Genomic DNA, 23,995 nt, shown 5'->3' with positions numbered 1-23,995 from the left:
ACATGGACTAACCATTAATTTCTTAATTCTACTTTTCATGTTTACTGTCTGATCATTAATTTCCACTTTAATATCCATTACTCTAAAGCGTTGCTCACAATAATCTTCCTAGATCACTTAGCTGTGGTTGTTAGCCGTCCTATGACACTGCAAGTCCTGCAGACCTTTGTCACTACTCAGGTCACAGCTAAAGACTCCTACTGTGACCCTGCAACTTGATGGATAGTGGAAGAAAACACATTAATGTCTTTCAAGAAAAAGTATAATCAGAAAAATCAGGAAAAAGAAAAAAAAGTTCAATTGTCTTTGATTATTCTCTGTCGTAAATTATATCGAGTCTTATTAGGGATCGTCTGGTCCATAAACAAGGCTTCTGGATTCACTGTGTTCAAACGCTGATGTGTTGGGACGGCCTCCTGTAACACGTCGCCGTCTTCTTTCTCAGAGTTTGTTTGTTCCAGGCGTGCACTACTAAACAGTACGAATCTAGGTACCTTTTCAATTTCGTTATCACCTATGCCCTGATGAATCCATTGGTCAAAGGGTAAAGGCAAAGGTACCCTCTTACAGTGCACGCCATGGATCCAGTTCTTTTTTCCAACGACTTTCACTGCCGTACGTGTCGTTAAAAGCACTTGTCGCGGTGGGCCCCAACGAGGTTCCAAATTCTTTTTCCGCTGAAAGTTTTTCACGCAGACCCAGTCGCCAAGTTGGATGGAATGACCTGGGTCTGCGGAGGCCTCTGGCAAAGCGTTTTGAACCTGTTGATGAATAACACGTAATTTAGTGGTGAGGTCATGCAAAAAGTCAATCAGCATTGGGTATGGAATATCAGAATACTTTTTAGGTCGAGGGACTCCCCAAACATTTGCCGTGCCCAAAAATGACTTCATACGGACTCAGACCTAAACGAGAATGCACAGTAGTTCTCGTAGACAGAGTGCTAATGGTAGGGCATCAGGCCAGGCGAGACCTGTGCTCGCCTGAATCTTTGTCAATTTGAGCTTAAGAGTGCCATTATAACACTCTACCAATCCTGCAGACTGAGGGTGGTTTGCCGCATGGAATTTCTGTTTAATACCGAGACCTGTACACACTTTCTGCATAATTTGGCCTACGAATTCACTCCCAATGTCAGACCAGACAATGCGTGGCAAACCAAACCTCAGGAAAAACTCCTTCAAAAGGACTTTGGCAGCAGACAAAGCAGTATTGTCCTTTAGGGGGTAGGCCTCTATCCATCTGGAAAAGGCGCAGACCACCACCAGGACATGCTTGAGGTTATTACAACAATCCATATGAATATAATCGATTTGTAATACCTCAAAAGGATACGTAGGAGGAGCAAAATGACCTGCTGGAGTTGGGGTTCCCTTTCCTGGATTATGCATTAAACAAACAATGCAATGCTTCACCACGTTTTCTGCACATTTAGGAATTCCTTCATTCTGCCATACTGGAGCCAAGATTTTACAGATGCCTTTTGCACTAATGTGGGCTGGACCATGCGCCATAGTAACTACAGGTAGTACATAGGCGTCTGGTAACAGCCATCATTGATGTTCTGACAATTCCGTCCAACACCCAGTCGCGTCCAACATTCCGGTACTTTCTCTCCACTTACTCAGCTCTTTCTCAGTAGCCTCTTCTTGAATCGTTCTCACACTTTCTATTGTGTCCTCACACATTCCTCCTTCTCTGACCCATCTTGCAGGGCCCGCAATATACATACGACTTGTAACATCTCTCGCTGTCTCCTTTGCTACTTCATCCGAAAAAGCATTCCCACGACCCACTTCATCAGTAATCTTTTTATGAGCACTACACTTGATTATTGCTATTTGTGTAGGCAAAGCAAGTGATTCGAGAAGGTCAGTCACCAACTGACCATACTGTATTTTAGTCCCATGGGAAGTAAAGAATCCTCTTTCCTTCCACAAGCGACCAAAACTATGAGCCCCACCAACAGCATATTGGCTATCAGTGTAGACGTTCACTCTCTTTCCTTTAGCCAAAACACATGCTCTCGTCAAAGCAATTAATTTAGCTGCTTGGGCTGAATTCTGTGCAATACGCGCTGTCTCTACTACTGTATGCAAAGTAGTAACAGCATAGGCTGCAGTTGTCTCGCCATTTGGAAGCTTGAAGCAAGATCCATCTACCCATAGGATCCCGTCTGGATCCACAAGTGGCGTGTCTTTTAGATCTATTCTGCCTTTCGTTTCCTCCTCTGTTCGGAGAAAACAATCATGCTGTTCTTGAATGCCTTTCTCATCCGGAATGGGCAACAATGTTGCTGGCTTCAAAGTATTACACCGCTTGATGTGTATATGGCTGGCCAAAAGCGTCAGCTCATATCCAGACAAATGAGCACTCGTGAGGTGTTGTGTTTTAGTCCTATTCAAAAGAGTATCTACTGCATGTGGTACCATAACAACAAGAGTGTTGTCCAATAGCAATCCAGCAGATTGACGAATAGAAATCGCTGCCGCTGCTGTAGCTCTGAGACAACTAGGCAATACCTTGGCTACTGGATCCAACGTAGCCGAAAAATAGGCCCATGGCTGTTGTTTGTCTCCAAATTGTTGCGTTAAAACTGACAACGCACAACCTTCTCTTTCATGAATGTAGAGTGTGAAAGGCTTACTGTAATCTGGAGTACCTAACACAGGTGCAGCACACAAAGCAGTACGTAAATCAGAAAAACTCTTTTGGCATTCGTCAGTCCAAGGGAGAGGTTGTGGCGTATCTTTCAACGTAAGTGCCAGCAAAGGTTTCGCTAACAAAGAAAAATTCGGAATCCAATGTCTACAATATGAGGTAATGCCCAGAAAGGCACGTATCTCTCTCTGTGTGGTTGGCTCAGACATTTGTGCAATCGCTTGAATTCGTTTTGGGGTCAAGCATCTTCCCTCCTTCGACAAGAGATGACCTAAGTAGGTAACCTCTTGGCTGCAATATTGCAACTTAGAAGGGGACACTTTATGATGCCGGTCAGACAAATGACGCAACAAAGAAACCGTCACATCCTTACAAACATCCTCCGAATCCGCAGCAATCAGCAAATCGTCAACGTATTGAATCAAAGTAGCACCTGGAGGCAAAATGAAAGCATCAAGCTGAGATTTCAAAGCCTGACTGTAAATGGAGGGACTTTCACAATAACCTTGAGGAGCACGCTTGAACCGAAAACTTCGGCATCCGAGAGAGAAGCCAAAAATATCTTTTATTTTCCTCAGCAATAGGAATACTAAGGAAAGCATTCTTTAGATCGATAACAGAAAACCATGCCGCTGAGGCGGGTATCATAGTAAGCAAAGCAGTGATATCTGGGACAACAGGAAACTGGGGGACAACAATCTTGTTGACCTCCCGAAGATCAATCACAAAACATTACACAGGTGGTTGAGAAGGATCGCTGCGTTTAAGAACAGGGAGAACAGGACTGTTACAAACATTACCTCTCGTTTCTTCAACCACACCCTTCTGAACCAGATCATAGGTAATAGCCATCAAAGCTCGTTCACCATCATTAGAAATCTTGTACTGTGGAATACGTGGTAACTTAACATCAGGCTTAATAGTAACCACATAAGGAGGAATCTGCAACGAACCAACATCGTTCGGACCTGTAGCCCAAAGTGTGGCAGGAAGAGATTGCAACTCAGGCGGAAAGCTATCTTTCGATAGATATATAGGAGAAACCAATTTCTCACCCAAAGTAAGACGCACACCAGAGGGGGAACAATACAACGTTGCATGAAGACGTTTCAACAGGTCCAAACCCAACAAATTCTCTCCGCAACCAGTCATTAAAATAAGTGGAGCTTCCAAATCGTAAGGACCAATCGAAAAAGAGGCAAAGGACAAGAAACTGGGTTAGCAACTGGGGCGCCAGAAAATCCTACAGAAGCGTTTGTTAAGCCAGACAAAGGTGCCCCAGGGAGTTTTGAATGAATCATAGAACTTCTCATTGCACCAGTAGCCAAAAGAATTGGCTCTGCAACACCCAAAGCAACTACCTCAACATAAGGCCCATTCTGATCCACTGGAACTGATACGACTCACTTACTTTGTCCATGGCTGTCCTAACTAGAAAAATCCTGAACCTCACCCTCAATACAATAATCATCATTGTAATATTGTGCAGACTGTATATTCTGCTGATCGAAATAATTCAAAGAGTTCTGAGGGGGAAAGGAGCGCTGTCCTTGAGGGAACGCACCTCACCCTCTACCCCTAGATGCTGATTGAAAACCACCACGGCCTCGCAGCCCTTGAAATCCACCATTACACTGCAATAAAACCGGACAGCTATTCTTAAAATGGCCTTCTTCTTTACAATAGGCACACTGATTAGGTCCAAGCAAAGGTCGCGGAACAAAAGGCTCAGGTTTCTGCAGCAACCTTTGAGGCTGAGTAGGTTGCTGAAACTGACGCTGGCCAGAACAAGGGGGATAAGTCTGCTGAAGAAGAACCTTCGTCTTTAAATCCTTAGTCTTCTTCTCAGCCTTATCTTTTTCTTCTTTGTCCCTATTCTCATAATACTGAGCAGTGGCTAATATTTGGGCAGACGAAGAAACAGCCCAAGAGCTTTCAAAATCTTTCAACTTATGGGACAATTCAGGAAGCAGATTAAATACAAATGTATCCACAAATAATCGCTGTCCACCTTCAGTACTCCAATCCTGACCACTATGATCAATAAATGTCTTCTCAAACTAAGTAAAGAAATCTGAGACACTCTCATCTTTCTTCTGTTTACACGCAGCTAACTTATCCCAGTTAACGCGTAAGGCAGGCATCATCGTCTTCATTAAAGTAATGATCCTACCAGGCAACTGTGTAATCAAATCATCTGGCTTAGCACCACCCACTTGTGCTGCATCTGCGGCGACGATATCAGCCCAACTACCACCTGAGGCTTGGTCATGATCCTCTCTACGAATCCGAGCCCACAATGCTTGTGGAACCACATTCCCCATCAGCATATCAATATCAGCCAAATTCATAATACATGCATCAACAGTCTGGGACAGCTCTTTATAATAACCAGCAGGATTTTTACGACGGTCCGGCAAAGACTGCTTAAGTGCTAAAACTTCAGCTCGTTTCCAAGGGACATGTACCCATATACGCTGGAAATGAGCAGGGACAGCGGGAACAACGCCCGCTTGCGGAACCTCTTCCCTCCATACTGGAGGTACTTCCCTCATAGGATAATTCTTCGTCCTCTGTCTAACTGCAGGATCAGGTTCAGGAATAGTCCGGTAAGAATATAAGGACCTAAAAGTAACAAGTGTCTTTATAGCACCCTCAACGTCAGGACCCACAATAAGTCCTTTATCAAACCTGTCCTCTATATCCAATAGACCCTGAGGAGTTAGATCCAGCTCCATATCCTCCCATCCTTTAACAAGTGTGTCACACATGACATTAAAAACATATCTCTGCGTAGGCGCATTCCACTGGAGAAAGGTACTCAATATATCGGGTACACTATACAGTGGACCATTCATCATCCATTTATGAGCGAGAGAGTCAAATACAACTCGTTCCTCAGAATCTGGAATTTGACTACAGGATTGCCTTCGGGAAAAAGCAGGAATCCTATTAAATGGTCCAAAGAGGGGGGAGAAAAGATCAGAGACAGTATCAACTAACCGATTGCGAATCGGAGAAGAAGTAGGGAGTAAAACTGGAGACGCAGTATTAAGCAAAGGAAGAGCAGGGCTAGCCGTTACAAGAGAAACAGAAGGCGAAGGAGACTGAAGTACAGAAGTTTGTGGCAAAGGAGGTGCAGGCGGTAATACAGGAAGAGGCAATTGCGTGGGAGCCGGAGCTCCTGACTGAACAACAGCACCTGGCGCATAAGGCGGAGGTAATTTCAACAAATGGGAAATTAAAGGATCTTCATCAAGATCTTTGCGCTGTGAAGGTAACACGGGATAGCACCTATCAATTGCCATCCGATGCTGTCTATCTGAGACCTCAATCGCACAATAAGTCTCATCGTCTTTAAATTGCTGGGCAGCCTGTATAATCGTCATATCTTTCATTTTCCTATCTCTTTTTGCTTGTTTAATTTCTCTCTGTTTGGCTTCCTTACGCCAAAGGCAAAAAGAGTCAAACATTGCCGGCCGGGCTTTCCTTTTGAACAGAATTGCTTCCAAATGATCTAATATGTCAGGCTCAAAGCTACCATTTTGTGGCCACCGCAAAACACCATCTTTCTTCGTGTATCGGATCCATGCCTCATTAAAGGCAATGGGACCAACACCATGTTTAGAATAGAGCTCATAAGTGGGAGTTCCAACCGGAGGAATCGGACATGAATCCTCAAGCCGGGAATCCCTAGTACAGCAAAAAAAAAAGCATTTCCTAAATCTGCTCAGACCAGGCATCTTAAGCACACTGATCTGTTTACTAACTTCAAGGAGTGAAAGCAAAGAAATCCGTACAAAGGTACTCACCCCTCGGCTTCGACTATTGCAACAGACGAATAACAAAAATCAAAAACAAAACAAAGAAGTGGGCGCTACCCACGAATACTTAACTAAATGGTCTTCTCACGCCAACAGAGGTCCGTCTAACGTCTCGAGATACCAATCATCACCAGAGGGTCCAAGGCAGGGCGGTAGTCAGGGCAGCAGTCATCAGCAGCCGTCGGACAGGAGTAGCCGAGCTGTAAAATACCTTTGGTCCACTTCAACATACAGGGGTCGCTTGACGTGGCTCGCGAATCCTCCGGAATTTTCTTGCAGGGCTTCTCACGACCCTCGGGCTGAACCGCTACTACTGAAACCGCTCCACGTTGGGCGCCAGTTCGGAGAACCAGGCCTTATGGGCCGGGCGGCGCAGGGCATGCCTTAATCCCCGAGTTCAACTGCCTTGTACAAAACAGAGACACGAGACACTCCGTTGAGCGTGGAAGCCAGGTTTATTAGCTGCAGCTAAGCACAGTTGTCCCAGAAGTTACACTAAAGGTGGATTCTAAGGAGACTGCCACCTCAATCCGTGGCGCACAGTCTTTTATAGGAAACATATTTACAGCATCTCACTCCTTTCACATACAAAACGAACCAATGAGAAAAGTTGGAAAACAAGCTATCAGGTGTCTCAAATACGCCCCTCTCTCAGACCCCGTGTGCTACCTCTCCCAACAAATTAATCAGTGATGGCGTCCACAATCCCTTCTTGCAGGTGGCAGGACACAATTGTGTGTCTCAAAGGATGGTTGTGTAATAGGAGCATACAAGGAGAGAATAGCGAAGGCCAGTCGGATAATATAGTATAAGGAAAGAATAAGAGAAGGCAAAAAGTCGGCCGAGACAAGGATCAATTGAGCCAGACATGGATTAACAAACTCAGCCAGACCCTGACATCGGGTTTCATAGACAAGGGCAATGGAGTTACTTTTTACCTGAAAGGACACGTAGCAGCTGGAAAAGCAAAAGCACATCGTTCGCCGTGCTGCCTGAGTGAGGGCAACACAAAATGGCGACGAACCACAAAATGGCGGCTAGATACGGGACCAAATCCGAAATCGCAGAACTTCAAAAGGGGTACACCCTCCCTTTCTTAAGGGTCCACCCTCCATCCTACCTCCTCCGTTTTCCCCACCTCCAGACCATTTTGCAGTAAGATATGGCAGCTGTCCTCCTGAAGGGGCAGTGGAGTTAGTGACAGACAAGGAGCTAGGCCAAGTTTTCTGCACAAGTTACTTCCTGGTGCCCAAGAAGGACAGCAACATTCGTCCTATTCTGGCCCTCAGTAGCCAGAACTTGTCGCTCAAAAAGGAGAAGTTCAAGATGCCCTAGCTCATTTCTCCTGGTGTTGGAGACTGGATGGGAGTCAATGGGTCTGCAGGATACGTACTTACACATTCCTATCCTGAGATCCCATCTGACGTATTTGTGGTTTGTGGTGGGTTATACGTCTACCAATTCTGCAGTACTACCCTTTGGTATAACATTGGCACCTCGAGTCATTACAAAGGTGATGACAGTGGTTGCAGTCTTACCCAGACTGTAGGGTATACCAACTTTCCTGTACCTGGACTACTGCCTCTTCAAAGCCAGCTCTCCAGAGATGGTGTTGCATCATATGCAGAAGACGGCATCTCTGCTATTCAACCTGGGCTTTTCGTTCAACGAGCCCAAATCTAACCTGTAGCTCTCCCAATGACTCCAGTTCATAGAGTTGGTACTGGACATCACCCTTCTTTGCGCTTTTTCTCCTCCATAGAGAAAAAATAAGTTACTTACCTGTAACTGCAGTTATCCAGTATGGGTATCTTTCATAGATTCACATGCTTGAATCATTCCCCGTTGTCGAGATGGGAGTCCTCCTGTAAAATAATCAAACATTGTTTAACACATTTCATAGGCTATAATGGCCCTCAGCCATGTTATTAGTAGCCTATGTATGTCCTTTAAAAAATATAAAGATCCTAATGTTGGAACACAGACAATTAGCTGTCAGCACCCACAGCCAATTAGCTGTCAGCACCCTTTAGAACACTCTCAGTATAAGCAGATTTCCTCAGATTTTCTAAGCACAAGTCGGAAGTAAGATCCCATAGATTAAAGAGAACTACCTCTAAGGGAGGAGGGTGGGTTGCATGTGAATCAATGAAAGATACCAATACTGGATAACCGCAGTTACAGGTAAGTAACTTATTTTCTTATCCAGTATTAGGGTATCTTTAATAGATTCACATGCTTGAATCAGAATACCAAGCAGACCCAAATTTCCAAATTTGTACTGTCGTTAGTGGAAGGACATCATAAATTCCACAAGTTACTCCAATACAAAAGTGACATTTGTAACCACGCACATACCCTTTCAATTCTTGACAGCTTTTAGAAATGTCTATAAACAAAACAGGAAGCCTTAAACATGCTGTTATATTCAGGATGCATCTAATGAAATGTTTAGTAGACAAATAATAGAACAATTAAGTCACTCTTTAATTTCTAGAGTTTAAAAAATTTTTGCATTAGCAACAGATAGTTAGCAAAGCTATGAAACTTTAATAAAATATCAAATTTTCTTTTACCAGAAAAGAGGCTCACCTTAATTGAAGAGATGACGTAGTACCGCTTGGCTCACAACCTCATCTTGCGAAGATTGTAGACAGTAGTGCTGCGTAAAAGTGTGAACTCTTTTCCATGTTGCATCACAGAAAATCTTTTCTAGTGTTACTCCAGTAAACAGAGCTGCCGATGTAAAAACAGCTCGGTGGAGTGTCCGTTAGTTCTTCTTGTTAAGGGCTTGTTAGCCTTGTCATGGCAGAATTGAATCACAGAGGAGGACCATCTGGCACAGTGGCCTTAGTTACTGCTGTTCCTTCTCTGCCCTGTCCGTAAGCCACTAGCATCTGATCCATTTTTCTTATGTCCTTTGTCTTATGCAGGTAGAATTTTAAATATCTTTTAACATCTAGCATGAGTAACGCTTGTCCTGCTGGACTAGATGGTTTGGAAAAAAGGACTAAAGTATTACTGGTTCATTGAGGTGGAACTGCATTGAGACTTTTGGGATAAAAGTCGGGTTCGTGCTCAGAGCTACATAGTTATCAGCAGAATGAAGAAATAGTTAGTTGACTGTAAAAGCTTGGATTTCACTAACCCATCTCAGTAGGGGAGGCTACCTTCCATGTGAGAAACTTTAGCTCTGCTTTGTGAATTGGTTCAAAAGGCTTCTCATTAGCTGTGCAAGGACCAAGTTGAGCTTCCATTCAGGAGGGGGTGCACACCCGGGGGGAAAGGTGTGGAAGTGGCCCCTCATGAATTGCTTTACAAAACTAAAAGCACAGAGAGTGGGAACTTGAGGTGATCTCCTGTAGCGGGAAATCACTGTCAGGTGAACCTACACTGAAGAGAAAGTGAGACCTGACTTTGCCAAAGAGAGGAGATATGGCAAAATCTGTTTAGGAGGTTCTTGAAAAGGGTGCAAGTTGTTTTGTTGGAACCAGAAGCAGAACCGCTTCCATTTAAGAAGGTATGTCCTGTTAGTGCTGTCAGCTCTGGATTTTGCAATAATGTCCCTGCATTCCTGTGAGATATCCAAGCCCATGAATTCTAGGAACTCAGGATCCAAGCGAGCAAATGAAGAGACTCCAGGTCTGGGTGAAGTACTTGGCCCTTGTCTCTGGTCAGAAGAGATAGGGACTTTGTAGTCAGAAGAGATGGAGATGGTTGTAGGCGTTTGGGCCTCGACACCGACAGCAAAAGAAGCTCCAGGAAGCAGTACTGCCTGGGCTATCGTGGCGTTATCAATATCGAGTAACAGCCTCCCATCTTCATCTTGGTCAGTGCTCTTAGAATTAATGGGATGGGGGGGAATCGTAAGCATATATCCCGGACCAGCGCATTAAAAGGGCATTCTCCCTTTTCCCTGGCAAAGGGAGCCTGCTGGCATAGTACTGGCATTTGGCGTTCTCCCTCATTGCGAAGAGGTCTAAACCTAGTTTCCCCATATCTGAAACACCTTGTTGAGCTGGAGCTGCACTAGCTACAACTGGACTGCGTCCTGCTTAATGTATCTACCAGAGTATTGTGCAGACCTCAGATATGTTCGGCCTTGAGCGACATCCCGTGCTGCACCGTCCAATCCCATAGCTCCTGCGCTTTTTGAGATAGCGTGATGGATTTGGTCCCCCCCTTGCTTGTTGACATAGTACATGCTGATTGTATTGTCTGTACAACCCAGCACAGAGGAACCGGCTATCCTTGGCAAGAACCCCTGGAGAGATAGGAAAATGGCTTTGAGCTCTAGCCTGTTGATGTGCTGCTGTTTCTGCGCAGAGGACCATTTGCCCTATATCTGTAACTCTTTCAGATCGCCTCCCCAGCTATTCATGGACGCGTCTGTTGTAAGTATGAAGTCTGGGATAGCTTGAAGGAAAGTAAGGCCCTTTAATAGATTTGGCGTGTGAAACCACCATTGCAGTGTCTCTACCATGCGTTTTGTAATCTGTATTAAATCCTCAAAGGATCCTGAAGTTTGCTGCTATTGCTTCTATAGTTCTTCTTGAGGAAGCCTCATTCTCAGTCTGACCAGTGGCACCAGATCTATTGCTGAAGAACACATCCCTGTGGGGCATGATTTGCAGAGAGAGGAAGATGGCGGCTTAAGCCCACAGCTCTGCTCCAGAGGGACAAACATTGGTGCATATCTGAGGCCAAAACAGAGTATGAGGACAAGGAAAGGAGGATTATGACACATAATCACCGCAAGTCTCTATCGATCCAAAAGGAGGCCCTTATGATTCGGACCCGACATGTGAAATGTAAGAAGAGCAAGGGCAGATCGGACCCGACCCACGTGGCAAGGGGAATTAACAAGACCCTGCAGATTCTGCGCTACACCGGAGAAGTTGGTGTGTAAGCGTGGGACAACACATAAGAAATTAAGGGGGAAAGTGCACCTCGTTACACCCAAGGCAGGCACCCATGTGTAAGACCTAACATGGTCTGGAGTTATGTGAAGAACACTCTGACACTCTCTAAAATGACCAATTGACAACGCAGTACACGTCTGAATCCTTGACTGTCTGGTTGTTATATTTGAAAGATCAACACCTCGTACAAACAGAGCCACACGTAGAATGGCGCATACAACAGCTATACATAACTTTGTATGGGATTATATTTCCTCGATTTTCCCAAGCATTTGTTTGTTTCCATAGCGCCACCAATGACAGTGCACTACGTCAGACTGTTATACGGGTTACCATGTGACCTCCTTCACTCAATACAGATCGGGTTTAACATGTAAACAAACGTTGTATACTCCACCCCTCCGTTTTCGCCCCTGTTCCGAATAAAAGTAAATGTGCTATGAAATTCTGTTTACTTATGGTTTTGACAACTAGTCGTATTACACTCGGTCTTTTCCAAAAACCCATTTGGGAAACCGGATGTTTTACTGGTTGCTAAGCGCATCGTTTCTCAACACGGGACGCTTTCTAACCACGCCCCATTCCAGGCATTAGAACGCGACCGGGCTCGCTTTTTACTGAGCATGATACGGACTCCGGAAACGAGACGTGTAGAGATCGCGCCCACACTTATGATCGCCACAGCACCTGCAGATCGTTATTCCTTTATGACCCACACTATTTAAGTTGGAAACCGGGAACTCCACTCTGTCACCGGGGAGGAGTTGAAAGCGGTATTATTTATGTGATCCGATGGGGAATCGCCCCACATGCAGTAAGTCTCGATCTTTGCGCCCTATATGCAATCTCTATTGATACTGTGATCGTGCCAACACAGATTACAGTTTAAAATATCATTGTTCACTCTGTTTTAGCGGGTGTGACTACGGGGTACCCCCAGAACCCTCGCCTCCTATGGGGCTATTTGCTCCCACCCTTTGGGTAAGATTTTGTTTGCCCTTATAGCTTGGTTTTCAAAATTTTTTATTGTAACTGAAGCAATTATGTAATTAACAGTACAACTCCAGCAGGAGTCCCTTACATACTTTACCAAGTATATTTGTGCACATATATAGGATTGCTTGCACTATTCTTCCCCTTTTTTGTATTTCTACAGGTCACAGGACCTCTATAATGGAGAATGATTATAGGTCATATCCACAGAGTGGCATTACCTATACAGTAGGGTAAGACTGGAGCCTCTTATTTGGTCCTGACGAAAGCCATGTACCTTTGAACACTATGGCTGAAACATGTTGACCTTTTGAAAATTCACATAGCCGTGATTGAATGATTGCTTTCTTGTTCACCGCACCCTTGGTTTTAACCCCACATGGTTCCCTTATTAAATAAAGCTACACCAGGGAATTCTTGATGGCTTTTTAAACTCACTATTCCTTTAGGGCCCCCACTCACTTTAGAAAAGTGCATCCCTGTTGTCAGGTGTATGCCGGTCCTCCACCAAACGGGGTTTCTGGAGGGCGAGGACTGGCAGATGATGAAGCATGACACCTGGTGGTGTGTGATGCCAGTCCATCACTTTTTGTGAGATGCCCTAGTATTGCTGGGCAATCTACATTTACTTGGTTATTTTTCTAGAAGTGGTCTATTTTTGTAATATATGATTTAATTGGAGGCTGACCTACTTCTAGAGCCCTATTTGCCTCGTGTTCCCTTCTCTGGTCTATACCTGAGTTCTTGTGATTTCCTAAGACCTAACATGGCCTTTCACTAGTCTCACCAGACTCCAGCTGCGATTTGTTTGAAAGGCTCCCCATACTACTGAATCCAGACGGTGGATTAATACAAAGAATTAAGATGATCCACTCACCGCGCAATGCACAAAGGAGAAAGCAGATCATTGTGGCAATAGACGCGGTGAGGGAACGAATGGGCCGCATGACACACGAGCGAGACCGTGAACAAGTTCTTACGACCGTCCCTGACTCAAAAAACGAGTATACACGGGTCTAGATGGCAGATTGACCTATCCGGCAGGATAGAGTAAGCACCTACCATCTCGTAATCTCTTAATTGTCCCTGAACCCGCCTATCTACATCTCACCGGTAACTCACTGACCTGCCTGACCCAGGCGCCCAACCCTAAAACGACGGCTTACTTAGCAATAAAAGCGCAATCAGAGTAGCAGCCGGTGAAGAAGTTGGATACTACCTAAGGATGGTTACAACCACACTTACTGACAGTCAACTCTCCACAGCCAAACAACCTCAAAATCGGATAATCGGAATATCCCCAGATACCGATAGGAGCTCATCTATATGCTCGGAATATTCCCAGATACCGATAAGAGCTCATCTATATGCTCAGGCACAAAAATTGACCTGCAATGTACGTAGAATGAACACCAAGGGGAGCTAAGGAGATGTCTTGCCTTGATGACTGGGCTTCCACAAAACCAGGCCTTTTCTGCCTGACCATAAGATGGCTCACAATTCTTAGTACATGAACGACTTGAGACATCCTCCTCCTACTTCTGAGCGAGGCAATATCGACTACCAGTGCTCAAACATACACAACCTCTGTCTGCAAGTCCTTCCTTGGTTATACAACAAATACAAATACTCTACATACCTCTTTATGCTGTACAATCTAAAATGATCCAGCAACGTGGGACTTCAATCTCGACGATACACCTGTACATCATCATAACTTCTCTTTGAAGTTTGTTTCAAGTGTAAAAATGGCAGAAAAAGAAACTAAACTATCACTGAAGAGGGTGAAAGCAGATCCTCTTCACCCGGAATCTCAAGTAAAGGCCAAGCAAGACCTCAACACAACAATGTAGATGATCCTCAAAAAGCTTGCAGACATCCACAACTTGGCCAAATAAACCAAAACAAACACTTAAATTATGCAAAATGAAATTTTAGCAATTAGTCAAGATATCAGGGAAACTAACAACAGAATTGTGGAAACAGAGAGCAGGATTAGCAACTTGGAATACAGCGAAAACACAACCAAAAAATCTTTCCAAACACTAAACAATTCATCCCGCTCAATCTCTAGAGAACTCTGAGAGCTGGAGGCCAGAAACAGACACGGCAATCTACCTATCTTTGGGATGCCCAAAGAAGAATCAGCAGATTCCTGCATCCTCTTTCTAGAAAAATGGTTCTCTCAAGAAACTAACATAAAATTCGACAAAGACCTTGAATGTGGCAGGGCTCATAGAGTCCCAGCAAAGATACCTCAGCATCAAAAGACACTGCTGCCCATTGTCTGCAAGCACCTGGCATACCAGCATGTTGAGCTTATACTATCCCTCATAAGGAGCATAATCATATCCTCTGGAAAGACAATAAAATCTTTATCTCATAGGACTACTCGAAGGCTACAGTGGAAACCCGTAAGGGCTTTCTTGCCCTCCGGTCAAAGGTGAAAGCTATGAACATTCTAGGCTCATTCATAGGACCTGCCAAATACCGGATCACAGCACAAGGGAACCCACATGTGTTCACTGATCCAAAAAACCTCAAGAATTTTCTGGAAGACAACGGGGAAACTCAGATGGACACCTCAATCTTCAGAGACCTAAGCGCTGGACCCAACCTGCACTCCTAACATGAGGCTAGTGAAAGACTAGTGACTAGCAAAAAGAAACTCTGAACACCCGATACACACTGACATATCAAACTCCAGAGATCCAAAGCCAGATTCCAGTCAAAACTCCTGCATTGGACATCCCTCTGAGGAACAGTGACTTGCAGAGAGACACCCCGAACACCAGAAATCAAGTGGTCTACCATTTTTTTTTTTTTTTTTTAAAATATATTTTTATTGCTGGAATCAGTAAAAATTTTACAAAGCGGACCAGCATTATAAGTTCAATCACAATCAGTAGAATACAACTCATCGTCCCTCAGCAAGATGGTCCATTACACAGCCATTTAGCCCACAACCCGAGGGTCGGGCGGCGATTACCAGTGGGGACTCAACAGAAAGTCGAAGCCGGTCCGGATGATCCACTATCCGTCATCTGCTTTTCTAAATCATCCTACAAAAAAGGGCAAAAGAAAAACCCACCCCCAAAACACTATGAACTAAGCAAATCCCCCCCCAACCCCGCCATCAGTGCAAGGTAACAGCCGTAGGAGGATCTATGAGAGGACCCCCGGGGAAAGCTACAGAAATGTAAAGTGCAATCGTCTATCGGGACTCGGGGCGAGCTGCATCCTCACTTTCGGAATCGCTGGGAGCGCAATAATCCCTGAGGGCCTGCACTAATGTCTCCCATTCTAGCGCTGCCTCCTGCGCCTTCTCGCTGTGTTGTCTCCTAGCTAACTGGTACCGCAGCGTGCTTTCCCCCGCCGCCCATTTCAAAAGTTCGCTGTGCCATCGAACCCCCGTTGGACCAACCCGTGCCTTCCAGTTCCTGGTCACCTCCCGTTTAGCAAGGAGAAGCCCCAGATCGATGAATTTACTAGTGATTTTATTTTTGGGGGTATGCGGAAACCAGTGCAGGAGCCCCACTGCCGCATCAACCGACAAGGACCTCCCCGTTACCTCCTTCAGGGTATCCCCCACTTCAAGCCAATAGGAGGACAGCCCCGGGCAAGACCACAACATGTGGAGGAGGTCTGCGCCAGGTGCACGGCACCTGGGGCAGTCCGCAGAGTCCGTGGCAAAGTATTGTTGGATCTTCGCCGGGGTCAAGTATGCCCTGTGGAGTACATAGTAGTGGACCAATTGAAAGCGGGCGTGGCGCGTGCCCTTCCAGGCCCGCCTTATGAGTTGCGACCAGGTCGTCTCCGGGATCTCCTTCCCTATGTCCTCTTCCCAATGGGTTCTTAAGGTAGTGAGGGGGGTCAACCCCTCATTTATCAGTCTGCCGTACAGGCAAGTAACCGTTTTAACCGTTCCCGCGGACATCATAACATACTGGCACACCGGAGATGTAGGAGGTTCCTCCAGTCCGTGTTTCCAGTGTGCCTGAATCGCTCGGACCAGGGCCGTGTGCAAAAGAAAATCGCCGCGAGGAACCCCGAAACGGTCAATGAGCTCCTGAAAGGGCAATAGCGCCCCGTCCTCGTAAAGGTCACCCACCAACTGTAGCCCCGCGTCCTCCCAGTCCGCTAGTCGTGACCAATCACCGCCGTGAGGCAGGGCCGTCAGCATACCCAGAGGCATTTCGGGTGCATATGGTATCCGCAACTGGCCCCGGGCGTGGGCACGGTTCCAGCATAATCGAATGGTCCTTTCTTCGAGCGTCAGGTCCTGCAAGGCCCACCACCATTGACCGTAACAGGCGAAATGTGGCCGGCGGGATCCAAATCGGCTGCGCCCGGAAATGGTACAGCAGCCGGGGGAGCGCCACCATTTTAAGCAGAGCGATCCGCCCCACCACCGAGAGCGGTAGAGTAGCCCAGAAGTCCATGCTACCACGCAACGCGCGAGTGCTGCGAGCTATGTTCCCATCCAGGAGGTCAAACGGTTCGTGGTAGACGTACACCCCCAGGTACTTAAAGCAGTCAGGTTCCCACCTAATCTCCCTGCTGATATCAGGGCTGGGCGTACCCTTGCGAACCGGTAAGAGACAGGTCTTAGCCCAATTTACCCGAAGGCCCGAGACCTCCCCAAATGCCGTGAGCGCCGATGCAGCCCCATTCAAGGCAGCAACCGGGTCCTCAAGAAAGAGCAACAGGTCATCAGCGTACAACGAGATATAATGTGGGCCCGAAGGTGTCCACAAACCGTTAAAGTGGGCCCCCGACCGGAGTAGCAGCGCCAGTGGCTCCACCGCTAGCACGAAGAGAAGCGGGGATAATGAACAACCCTGCCTCGTGCCTCTCTCCACCGGGTATTGCGAGGAGATCAGCGGGCCTGCCCGCACCCTGGCCGACGCCGAGGCATATAGTACCGTGGTCCACCTAACGAAGCCCTCACCGAGGCCGAACCGCAGCAATACAGTGCGCAGGTAGTCCCATTCCAGGCTGTCAAAAGCCTTCTCCAAATCTACCGAAAGGACTACCGGGCATGGGGCGTCTACGAGCGGTCTCCCAGCAAGCGGAACAGCCTACGGATGTTCATGGTCGTGTTTCGCTTGGGAATGAATCCGGCCTGGTCCTCGTGTACCAGAGAGCTCATGTGACCTAGCAACCTCGATGCCAATATGCTGCTCAGTGTCTTATAATCGACCGTCAACATTGATAAAGGACGGTAGGACGCCGGATCGGACGAGTCCCTTCCCGGTTTGAGGAGGGGAACCACTAAGGCCTCGCACATCGAGCCGGGGAGCCGGCCCAGCCGCTTCGCCTCTCTGTAAACTATCAACAGCCTCGGTGCCAGGAGGTCGGCGTAGGCGGCATAAAATTCAATCGGAAGGCCGTCTAGTCCCGGGGTCTTATTCCTCGCCATCTTTTTAATGGCGCTGCGAATTTCCCCCAGTTCGATGTCGGAGCCCAGAGCTTTCGCTACGTCTAGCTCCACCATTGGGAGCTCTAGGGGTCGCAGGTAGTCATCGATCAGGTCGGGGTCCCTGGCAGAGCGACTGCGGTACAAGCGTTCGTAGTAGCGCAGGTAACAACTCAAGATCTCAGGCTGAGTGTACACTTCGGCCCCTTCCGCCGTGCGCATGGACGTCGTTAGAGAGGTCTGGCGCGTGGGATTAGCTAGCCACGCCAGCAATGCGCTCGATCTGTCCCCCTCCGCGAGCGACCTAACAGTATAGGCCTTATAAGCGAAGCAGCGCAACCGCTCGACCTCAGCCGCTACCGCCTCCTTCGCCGCCGCCGTGCGCTCCTGAAGTTCAGGACGCCCGGGGCAGCGGAGTTCCAACTCACGGAGTTTCCGATCGGCCACAGCCAAATCATCAAGGATGATTCGCCTCATGCCCACCTTTTTAGAAATGCAGTAGCCCCTGACCACCACCTTAAAGGCGTCCCATTCCAGCGCCCTCGATCCCGCAGTGCCCCCATTGGACGCGAAGTATTCCGAGATTTTATCTTCTAGGTCCGCTTTGAAGACTATGTCCTCCAAGATTTCCGGACACATTTTCCAGGTGGGTACAGCAGGAACCCCGGGAAACCAGCGAAGGTCCAGCAGGAGAGGGTTATGATCTGAAATAGTCCTGGTCAGATATTCAGACCGGACCGCTGCTGAAACCAATTCCGCCGAGCCCAGAAACCCGTCCAGTCGGACGTGCAACTCGTGCAGGCCCGAGAAGTAGGAGTAGTCCCTAGTGTCGGGGTGCTGTGCCCTCCAGATGTCCGTGAGTCCCCAGTGCGTCTGCCAGTCCCTCCTACCTTTAGCCACACGGCGAACCGGAGAGTCAGGGAGGGGGGGGTGCGAGCGGTCAGCCTCCACATCCACTATTGAATTAAAATCCCCTCCGAGCAGGAGGGGCCCGGAGAAGAAGTGGGCCAACGAGCCCGATAACCTGGAAAGGAAGGCAAGCTGGTCCACGTTAGGTGCATAAACACAGCAAACGTTTAGGTCCCTCCCCCCAAGTGTGCCTGAGATGGCCACGTAGCGACCCTCCGGATCCACCACTGATTTCATAACCTGAAAAGGAACCCCAGCTCTGATCCAAATCAGCGCCCCCCTGGCATACGCTGAGTACGAAGTGCAAAAGACCTGCCCTCTCCACCTACGCTGCAGCGCCGCCCCTTCCGCCTTGTTAAGATGGGTCTCCTGCAGCAGCGCCATTTGTACCCCTCTACGCACTAAATAAGCGTGGACTTTGTGACGTCTAGACATAGTGTGAAGCCCCCGTACATTCCAAGTAATGCATTTCACATTAGCAACATCAGCCATTGTCCCATAACGTTCGTGCCAAGTCTCTCCACCCGGGTCCCAACAAAGAAAGAGCAACAATCAACCCAGCACTGATGGCGGCCATTTTCCCCAACCAAAAAACAACAACCCCCGTTCGAACCAAACCCTTGCCCACCCTCCCCAGAACAGGACCCAAATAGTACCATCTAGTTCCCATCCAAACCATACCCCCAACAAACCCACAGTCCCCAACTAATCCTGCAGTCGCCACCGCAGGAAGGCCTTAAGGGCTAGGTGCGGGCTGGGCGCCGGCAATGGGCCCTCGATTCTCGGGCTACCGAGACTAAAGTGAGCCCAAAACGAAAGACTATGTCATGAGCAGGGCACCCCACCCCCATTTCATCGGAGTTCATGAGCAATCGCCTACCCCCGCCACCCCCGCTGCGGGCCCCCACCCAAATGGAAGTAGCTCACCCCGTCATCCCTGTCCATCCAAAAGGTCCTCAACCGAGTTCGGAGTGATCACCGGTGTGTGGACACCGTCGGTCACCGACTCCTCCGAGTCCGTTGGTGCTCCCTCGTCTCCAAGGTCCTCTTCCTCCACAATGGGACCATCTCGCGAGCCAGACAGCGTAGACAACATCTCCAACACTCCTTTCCGCTCCGCCGACGTCTCCACAGTCGAAGGTCTACCTGTCTGGCCACGGCGACTCCGAATTCTCTTGGACCGCCGCCGCTGTCCAGGCTCCGCTGCCAGTTGAGATGATGAGCCAAAGCCATCCTTTCCAGCTCTATAGAGTTCGAGCCAGCTACAGACGTCTTCCGGGGAATCAAAGAACTGAGTCTTGTCATCAACGATTATGCGGAGCCTTGCAGGAAACAGGAGCGAGTATTGGATACCCTCGCTCCGGAGCTCGCGCTTGACCGCCAGGAAAGAGAACCGCCTGCGCTGGGTCTCATATGTGTAGTCCGGGAAAATATTCACTTGGCTATTCTCCACCTTGTAGGGGCCATTATGTCTGGCGGCATTAAAGATGAGGTCTCTGTCCCGAAAGTGCAGCAAACGTGCCACCACCGGTCGCGGGGCACGGCCCTGCTGCGGCGGCCTCGCTGGGACTCTGTGCGCTCGCTCCAGGGTGTAGAAGGAGGACAGGCCCTCCGGGGCCACCGTGTCCCGGAGCCAGGCTTCCAAGTAGGCCACCATGTCGCCATCTTCAATCTTCTCCGGCAGGCCCACCACTCGAATGTTATTCCGCCTATTACGTCCCTCCGCATCCTCCGCTCGCTGCTCCAAAGCCTCAATCCGGGACAGGGCATCCTTCATCGTCCCGGGCAGGGTTCTCTGTGCTGGCTCCAAGGTCTTTACCGAGCCCTCCACTTCCTTGACTCTATCCGAAAGCTTGCCATGGTCCGCTCTAAGGAGGCCCAGACTCGTCGCAACCTGGGCAATGTCCTGCTGGAGGGCCGAGCGCGTGGTCGCGATCGCCTCCAGGACCCGGTCAAATTGTTGCTGCAATGGCGCGCCACCAGAGCTCTCCGGGTCCCCACGATCATCCTTGTCCGGCGCCTCCGAGTCTGAGGCGACTGGGGTAGTCCCCTTGGCTCCCCTCGGTTTTCCCATGGCGCAGGAGTCCCACGGTAGAGAGTCAGTCAGAGGCGCCACTGAGTGCGGGCGTCGACTATGTCCCTCTCGGCTGGTGGTCTTTGGGCCGAGGGCCGACGATCTCCGTCCCCAGGGCCTGTTGGTCCTCCACAACCCCGGGCCGCGCCACCACCGCGTCGTCGGAGGGCACTGAGGAGGAGGTGGGGACAATCGGCGCCAGGTCGGGCAGGCCCGTTTGGCCGATGAGGATCTGGAACGAGGGTCACCAACACCACTGGAGATTTTGTGGCGCCAAGGCGCTGTGCTGCCCATGGAGGTTAGTCACTCGGCGGGGTGCAGCCGGGTGCGGCACAGGGGGTCGGCACCACAGACAGGGCCGCCAGGCGTCCGTGAATCGAGGTCCACGATGGTGTGGACCTCCGACCATCCAGGAGCGGTCACCGCGTTCAAATTCCGATCAGAATGACACCCAGACCATCACATCACAGGGAGATAGGAGGTGGAGGGTGCGCTGTGACCAACGACGCTCCTCCAGATTAAGGGTCCCGGCCAAGGAGACAAAGAGGTCCGGGCGCCATATTGGGCCGCACTCCGCAGGTCCTCAATCTTCGATTTTCGGTCGGATCAACCCGTGTTCGAGTTTCACCGGGTGCCTCGGCAGGTCCCAATCGATCCGATCATCGGTTTGCGGGGCCTAGGGTGCCCCGCGGACTCCGATCTGCAGGATAATCACGGGCTCAGTCCCGGAGCCGAGCTCTCAGGCGACCACCGCCATCGGCGTCCAAGCCACGCCCCCATCAAGTGGTCTACCATACGCCCACAGTCTTTGGTCTCTGTTTCAAATTTAGCTTGAATCGACTCCAGGGTTGAGTATGGGTAAGGCTACACATGAGTAACATCAGGCAGACTTGGTAAGAAACCCTGTAAGGGTCAACAATACACCAAATAATCCAACATATATGGAAATGTGCTATTATCTAGAGATACGGTACAAAAGGGGGTGGTGATGGACGGATCATCTGAACCAATCAAACATTCACACCCAGTACACAAATCTGGGTTTAATCCATCACAGTTCTTTAGCCCACTCTGCCACCCCAGTTCAGACTTGGCCATATGCAAATCAGTCTGACCCTGTGCCTCATAGGAACAGTCCATCCTGAACTGCCAAGCCATGCCTTCCCTGGACGGGAAACAAGCTTCCGAGGACCGGTTTCTGGCATTTCAGCCGTCTTCAGCCCGGCTTGCTTGAATCCAGTGGCAAAGTGAGCAAGGGACTCACGTCTGAGCATACCCTGCCAACTTATGGAGAACAAAGCGGTACAAAAGGGGATGGTGATGGACGGAGCATCTGAACCAATCAAACACTCGCACCCAGTCAACAGATCTGGGTTTATTCCATCACCGTTCTTGAGCCCACTCTGCCACCCCAGTTCAGACATGGTCATATGCAAATCAGTCTGACCCTGTGCCTCATAGGAACAGTCCATCCTGAACTGCCAAGCCATGCCTTCCCTGGACTGGAAACAAGCTTCCGAGGACCTGCTTCTGGCATTTCAACCGTCTTCAGCCCGGCTTGCTTGAATCCAGTGGCAAAGTGAGCAAGGGACTCACGTCTGAGCATACCCTGCCATCTTATGGCGGACAAAGCGGTACAAAAGGGGGTGGTGATGGACGGAGCATCTGAACCAATCAAACACTCACACCCAGTCAACAGATCTGGGTTTAATCCATCACCGTTCTTTAGCCCACTCTGCCACCCTAGTTCAGACATGGCCATATGCAAATCAGTCTGACCCTGTGCCTCATGGGAACAGTACAGCCCGAACTGCCAAGCCATGCCTTCCCTGGACCGGAAACAAGCTTCCAAGGACCGGTTTCTGTCATTTCAGCCGTCTTCAGCCCGGATTGCTTGAATCCAGTGGCAAAGTGAGCAAGGGACTCACGTCTGAGCATACTCTGCCAACTTATGGCGAACAAAGCGGTACAAAAGGGGGTGGTGATGGACGGAGCATCTGAACCAATCAAACACTCACACCCAGTCAACAGATCTGGGTTTAATCCATCACCGTTCTTTAGCCCACTCTGCCACCCCAGTTCAGGCATGGCCATATGCAGATCAGTCTGACCCTGTGCCTCATGGGAACAGTTCAGCCCGAACTGCCAAGCCATGCCTTCCCTGGACCGGAAACAAGCTTCCGAGGACCGGTTTCTGGCATTTCAGCCGTCTTCCGCCCGGCTTGCTTGAATCCAGTGGCAAAGTGAGCAAGGGACTCACATCTGAGCATACCCTGCCAACTTATGGCGAACAAAGCGGTACAAAAGGGGGTGGTATCTAGAGATACGTCATAAATTACACACTCACATTGCATTCTCACTATGAGGTACCAACACGCAACTTAACCCACCCTTTTCCAACAAAATAACTTGCACATATTACAGTCTGCATGCCATGATTAATGACAAAATACCTAACTAAGTAAATATGAAGTTCTAATAGTTTGTACTATGGAGGAGCAGTTTTTCCACCTATCGCCATGCCCGTTGGCTATGTTGGGGGGCAGGGGGTGGTGGGGGATCTACAGGGGATGTCTTTTTTTTCAGGATTTTACTGTATTGTTCTTTTGCTCTCTTGCATTTTGATTTATGTGTCTTATATTTTATTTCTAACCAATATACCCAGGAGAAAGAAACACAATATACCACTTGTCTTAGCTTTTCCCTCAACCTTTCAACCACAGACAATGATGGTCCCCAAGCAGGTGACGTTAGGAAAAATACTAGATCTCACTCATACTGATAACTGGTATAAACCAAACCCTTAAAATAGTATCTTTAAATGTGAAAGGGATCAACCATCCAGTTAAGAGAAGAAAGATCCTCAACTACTTAAACAAACAGAAAGGAGATGTAATCCTTTTACAGGATGCCAAACTTGACGCCACACAATCCCTAAATTTTAGGAGTTACCAATTCCCGAATGTAGCTTGCTCAGCAGCGTTTGGTAAGAAAAATGGGGTTCTTACTTTAGTCACCAAAGATTCCAGAATCAACTTAATATCAAGTCTTTCTGATACACAGGGGATATGGGTCATCATGAAGCTATCCAAAGATAACACTGAATTCTAAGTGGTGAATATATATGCACCCACCAAAGACGAACCAGCATACCAGACACAGCCACTATGGTACTAGCAGGTGATTTCAACCT

At 48.4% G+C, this 23,995-nt stretch overlaps 1 protein-coding gene and 1 long non-coding RNA gene across 3 annotated transcripts in view; one reads left to right on the top strand and one right to left on the bottom strand.

Moving 5' to 3' along the window:
* Positions 1-23,995, bottom strand: part of ANKRD45 (ankyrin repeat domain 45) — a 360,539-nt gene that overhangs the window by 43,724 nt on the left and 292,820 nt on the right. The window lies entirely within an intron of this gene.
* Positions 12,322-23,995, top strand: part of LOC147747835 (uncharacterized) — a 67,609-nt gene continuing 55,935 nt past the window's right edge. The window contains exon 1 of the long non-coding RNA XR_015299696.1: positions 12,322-12,388. This is a non-coding gene — a long non-coding RNA (uncharacterized LOC147747835). The remainder of the gene's footprint in view (positions 12,389-23,995) is intronic.

This window comes from Lissotriton vulgaris, chromosome 1_1, assembly GCF_964263255.1.
Source record: "Lissotriton vulgaris chromosome 1_1, aLisVul1.2, whole genome shotgun sequence".
NCBI classification, from domain to species: domain Eukaryota; kingdom Metazoa; phylum Chordata; class Amphibia; order Caudata; family Salamandridae; genus Lissotriton; species Lissotriton vulgaris.
Note: the sequence above shows the minus strand (reverse complement) of the source record. Positions and strands in the feature narration are given on the sequence as shown.